The sequence below is a fragment of the Lolium rigidum genome, chromosome 3, assembly GCF_022539505.1.
Source record: "Lolium rigidum isolate FL_2022 chromosome 3, APGP_CSIRO_Lrig_0.1, whole genome shotgun sequence".
NCBI lineage: Eukaryota > Viridiplantae > Streptophyta > Magnoliopsida > Poales > Poaceae > Lolium > Lolium rigidum.
Window position 1 is genome coordinate 198,308,450 of NC_061510.1, and position 6,048 is coordinate 198,314,497.

At 41.5% G+C, this 6,048-nt stretch overlaps 1 long non-coding RNA gene across 3 annotated transcripts; it reads right to left on the bottom strand.

Moving 5' to 3' along the window:
• Positions 1 to 516: 516 nt before the first annotated feature.
• On the bottom strand, positions 517 to 5,021 carry LOC124702876. Of its 3 annotated transcripts, XR_007002748.1 has the most exons (4): positions 4,811 to 5,011; positions 3,907 to 4,065; positions 3,424 to 3,574; positions 517 to 980 (listed from the first exon to the last, which is right to left on the bottom strand). It is a non-coding gene; the product is annotated as an uncharacterized LOC124702876 (long non-coding RNA). The 3 variants fall into 3 exon arrangements; XR_007002747.1 differs by having other exon boundaries at positions 517 to 1,142; positions 3,907 to 5,021; XR_007002746.1 differs by having other exon boundaries at positions 3,907 to 4,992.
• Positions 5,022 to 6,048: the final 1,027 nt, after the last annotated feature.

The following is a 6,048-nucleotide window of genomic DNA, read 5'->3' on the forward strand; positions in this document are numbered from 1 at the left end:
CAATCTACGACTGCATTGTAAATATTGATGTTGCTTCATTGGTGGCTCACTGGCGCATGTCCATTATTAGATTAAGGTATTGTGATGTTGAAACACCTGCCGAGACTAAAGAGTAATACTTGCTATGATGCATGAAGTCTGTCGCCTTTGCGTACTTGGTGTTATCTAGATTGTACCAAACTAGATGGACCTAGCGCGTCCTGCCGCGCCGTCATCTGCTAAATGCGTTTAGGTCTTGTGGTGGGGCTATTATTTTGTCGGTGCGGATATATTATTACTTTTGGTTCGCTGACCATCCTGAACCTATGCCATGAGTTGAATGAAAATAAAAATTTAGACCGTAATATCTTGTTAAAAAGGGGCAAAACACATTCAAACAGAATTTCGCAACCAAGTAACAGTCTTGGGACCTGGATCAACCACATACATATAGTTGTTGTATAGTTTGTAGTAACAATAGTAGCATGTGTAGCTTCAGTACCTCAGTCTCAAGCAAGTAGCTACATTTTCTGTCACTTGAGGTAGCACCAACCACATACATATATAACAACAGCATGGTTTAATCAAACAAGCATACAGATTGATATTAAACTCACATCCGTGAGGTCTGAACCTCTAAGACTGGATGCAAAAAAATAACAGGTTACCTATCCTGTGTAGGATTTTGGATTTATTACGAAGCCTAAATTGGATAAGGCATATACAGTTTTGTGAAAACAAACAAAAAAAATGTCTGTTGTTGGTGAGTAAAGAAAAAGGGTAGGTGCATAAGGATATGGCATATCATAATCCGTCTTAAGGCTGGATGCATTCCTGCTCTATAAGTAACACGCTGGGCATACCAGACCGAATGTTCATGTCGATGCAGCTGTTAAGTTGGTGTTATTCTCGTACTGTGGTGACGAATTGATCTTAAGCTGTAAAGCATTACTGACCCTCTGCAAGATCATCCGCCGAGGCACATAGACCAACTGGAAGACCTGCAGGTTTAGTGTTGTCAGTGTATAAATCGGTCATGACAAACAACAGTAGTAGTTCAGTTATGAAACGTTAAGGGGTTAACTTTACCACTCTTTGACCTGCAGTCTTGTGCTATTTGGATGATTATTATAAACTCACGATTGCATCAACCACAATATCAGCTACGGAATATTGACAGTAAGTAATGAATGTTCAAAAGACTCCAAGAGTCACATAAACCAGGTCAAACATTTGCCAATAATACACAAAAGAGATAGTCAGAAATATTTTCCTTTTTAGTTTGAAACTAATGGTCAAGATGGTCTTCGTTTCAAAGGTCTTTTTTACACAATTCATAAAACATAGACAGATTGACTCAGACTTTGATTAGGTTAAAGCAGTACTTCTTAAGACAATATCATTTCCCAGCAAACAATTAGCACACCACACTAGAATCCATCATCATGTCATAAGAAAATACAACTTGAGTGGCATATATACATCAAAAGGTGTTGATTTTCAATTAGATCATATCCGATAACTCATTGAAATAAGTTCATTGCTATTTTGGTGGCAGGTAATTTTGTTCATATGTAATCTATACTGCTTTGCCGGTTGGAATTTTTCAGAAAATGAAAACCATTATTGCTAACCAATGGTGGAGTTTTGAGGAGGGGAGAAAGAAGATGCACTGGCGTTCATGGGATTGGATGTTGGCGCCAAAATTTCTCGGTGGGTTGGGCTTTTGAGACTTCGTCCTGTTCAACCAGGCTATGCTCGGAAAACAGTGTTGGAGAATGCTTAATGAACCAACCTCGCTCTGTGCATGGGTACTGAAGAGACAATATTTCCCTAATTCTGATTTCTTATCAGCTGGAAAACTAAGGTCTACATCCTTTACGCGGCGGTCAATCCTGTTTTGCTGAGAGATGATGTTGAAAAGAATGAGTTGGGGAGTGGGTGACGGTAAGAAGATCAAGATCATGAGCGACAACTGGATTCCAGGCCTGCCTCCAAGTTACTTTCTCCACTCTGGAAGTTTTACCAGGGAATGCTCCTGTAAGCTTTTTGATGAACTCAAAAGGAAATGCATGGGACATGGATACTATCCGAACTTTCTTCGTTGAATACATGGCGCAGGTTATCCATCAGATACCGATCATCCGCCATGGCAGGGAAGACTTTGCTTCTGGCCAAATGCTCGGTTTGGCCTTCATACTGTCCGCTCTGCCTACAACCTCGCAAGGTTTGAATCCTTCTACACATCCCGGGTACGGCTAGCAAAGGGAGTAACTCAGATGAGGTTGCACAATCAAAAGAGTGGAAGTCTCTTTGGTCGATTCAATGTCCTGGTAAAATGAAAATTGTCTTATGGAGAATGGCTCATGATTGCCTGCCTACCGGGGTCCAGCTGCAATGTCGTCATATTCCAGCCAAAGATGCCTATGTGCTTCGTGGCAGATCAGAGAGTGTGGAACACTTTTTTTTTGCTCTGCCCCTTCGATTGATCAGAATGGGACTCAATGAAAGAATATGTCCCTATCAAGCTCTATAGAAAGTCCTTCAGGGATACGAAGCAATGGATGTTCGAATTCTTGAACAGAGCTAGTGATATTCAGAGGAGTGACATGCTGGCATATTTGGGAAACTCGTAATGATGCCAGAAATGACGAAGGGCTTTTACATGCGTCTCTGGAGACATGTAGTCTTAGTATGTGTGCTCGGTGGTTGATTCTTGTATCAATCCCTGGTGTTTGCGTGTTTTGTAAACTTTAATACTCGGATCTGGTTTATTTCAATAAAAGGCTGTGTGCATCGCCACGATGCAGAAGCCGGGGTATACCCCCATTTCGAAAAAAACATGCGTCTCTGGCTTACTGAAAAGATCAAGGCGCGTGTATGCTAAAAATATTGTGTTACATTGCTACAAACCCAAAACAGCGACCAGGTGTGATTCCTATCCTACTCCATGTTGGATTCTACCTTCTGCTGGTTGGGTTTGTGTCAATGTGGATGCAGCTTTATTTCCTGATGGTAGTCGGATGGGATGGGGTGCTGTCATTCAAGATCACACCGGTGTTGTCAAGCTATCTGCTTACGAAGGTATCGACTGCATCACCTCTCCGGAAGTGGCTGAAGCCCAGACCATACATAGTGCACTTTCTATCGCCTTCCACCATGGCTTCAAGGTTATTATCCTTGCCTCTGACTGCCTCTCGATGATACAGCGCATATGTTCCCCAATGGTGGATCGTTGGACTATCGGTTCACTGGTGAATAACATCAAAAAACCTTGGCGACAGGGTTTAGTTCCTGCTTGCTCAAACATTCCTTTAATGTAATTCCGGAGTGTATCTGGGATGTACTCTATTTTGATACCCAGTAATCAATAAAAGCCGAAGTTCTCTCTAAAAAAAAACAATGATGCTATCCTTAATTGCAAGATTTGTTTTAAGATTATACCTTTGCCTCAGTAGTGTACTCCATTTTTTTGTCCAATCATACAAAGGTTTCTTGGTGCAGAAAATCCATGTTGAGGTGAGAATGATAGCGGAGTTCTTAAATGCATCTATCCCGACGACAATCCCTATGCACCAGTTTATCATCTTGCCATCTGCTCATGTTATAGAGCATGCTTAGAAATAGCAATAATAAAACCAGATTAGGCTAAAGAATAAGAAATATCCAGGTAGGCTGAAAGGCTAAGATACGATTCAACATAATTTAGAAATCTCCTTGAAGGTGTGGTGCTCGGTGACACTGGATGGTGCAAGAGTCAACTGCTTGCGACCAAATTCAGTGGCTATTTCCCTTTGAATATACATGGTAACATTGCAAATATTTTTGTTTGAATCTGAACATTTCAAATGTTCAAACAGATAATTTAAAAAACATGGGTATAGCTGTCTATACAGGATTTTACCAAAAAAATGGATAGATAATTACCACTGGTACAAAGACATAAGATCATCAATGGTTGGAACGGCGGTGCGCAGCATCAGGGTCTCCCGACTCTCTTGGTCCAGGATGTGTATCCCTGAATGCGTGGCACTGGTAAAGGCACCCGTGCCGTTTGACGGCCACGAAATCATCACCACTTGGTGGCTCCAAAATAAAACATGAAACAGTTGGATGTTAGAGGTATGCTATTACTTGATGCAACCAACTAAGCAATTTCATTTTTCTGTAAATATTTATCTGTATTCACCATCAGCATGTCCTAATTAGAAGCATATAAGCAACTGCAAATACGTTATATAACCAGTCTCTCCCTACTACTCCCTCCATTTGATTTGAAAAAACTTTGATTTTAATACTTTGATTTTGAGAAAACTTTGACTTTGACTAAACCTAGAACTCTAGGCGAACCGGTAAAAATCAATTATTCAATTATGAAAAATATAGGAATTAGTTCCTGGAAATTTAGCTTCATATATCATGCTGACATATATTGATGAAACTCCAGCCATTTAATGAAAAAATAAACAGGCACGGCAGCGCGCACCATCGTCATGTACTGGAAGTGTTCAGAATAAAATGATGAACCGTATAAAAAAAGGTCAGCTACAGATGTTCCTCTTCTTCCACTCTGGTGATGTATGTGCAAGTGGAATTTAGTGAAGGCACATAACGCTAAATACAGCAATGGGGCAAACCGGCTACTAAATTTTAATCACCGTCTGCAGTTCAACACTTAGGAGATGATGAAATAACTGAAAATGGTGAGATTGCTTCGTGAGATAGACCACCAGTGTTGTTGCTTCCATCTTGAGGACGGCAATGTTCGAATCAATCTGAAGGGAGTGAGATCGGGAGGAAGAAGGGAAGGGGCAAATTCCAGTTTCCTCACCTCGAATTGCAGCTTCTTTCTCACCTCCTCTAGCCCTGGCATGGGGGCTCGCCCATGACCAGCAGGGGAGGATCTAGGATGATGACCCATCGGTGCTCCTCCTGGTCCTAGTCGGCCGCGGCTCGGAGGAGAGGTTCTCATCGGGAGGAGGGGGCGGTGGGAGGGCCGCCATCGGGAGGAGAGGGCGGGCGGGTGGTAGGAAAGAGGAAAGGGGTCGCCGGGGCAGCGGCTAGGACTCTGCTACGCTTGCTGGTCCTGGACGACCTCGAGCCCCGGTCAAAACAATCCCCAACCGACGTCCACGACCGTCTCTCCGTACACATCCTTCACTACATGTAGGGCCCATGAAAGAGACATGCTGAGCGACCAGGGGCGTCCGCAACCCTGGGAGCTTAGTGCTCTTTAAGGATGTACATTTTTTCCCTAGAACTAAATGTTATCTATAATTTTTTTCTTCTAGATTTCATTGATATTTCTCATACAGAGGTACAACCCTTATACATTGTATTTTCTTACTGAAAAATTCATGTTTTATGGATGGATCAGTGCCACTTCGGGTTTACCAAGATGATTGTGCCCATCTATCATCCGCTATTTGTTGATGAGCTTGAAACATACTCAACATGATACACGTCAGCTGCCTCCAGTTCAAGAACTACAAGATGCAAGAACTGAAATCATGTTTTGAGCAAACTTTGATCAATGATGTAGTGCCAACATCTACATTAAATTGCACTGCAGGTGAAATATAATAGTGCTGGAACGGACAACAACTTCACCTCATGTTCACACTCTCAGGTAATTAAGTGATAACTTGATCAATTGGTTATATCTCTGTCAAGTCTGTACCTCTAAATATTTGGTATAGCCAAATATTAATGATGTATTTCTATATGCAGCTAGCTATAGTAGAAATATCTGAAGGTTTTGTGATAATTTTGTCATCCTTTGCAAGCTACGAAATGAAGCAGATGATATTGAACATTTCGGAGAAGCTGCTGCATTGGCTATTTGGTACAAAGCAAGTGCCATCACCTTAATGTAATCAGTTAGCAATCATAGAAGATCAATTCTGGTTTTTTCTAAGAATGCATTAGTAGATTCTGACTATTTAATATCTTTGCAATCATGAATTCATATAGCTGCCTCTAAGAAATTCCCTTATAGCCCCCTAGAGTAGCACGGACTCGAAATGGAGATCATGAGAAAATTTTGCAAAGTCCACACAAGAAATATAT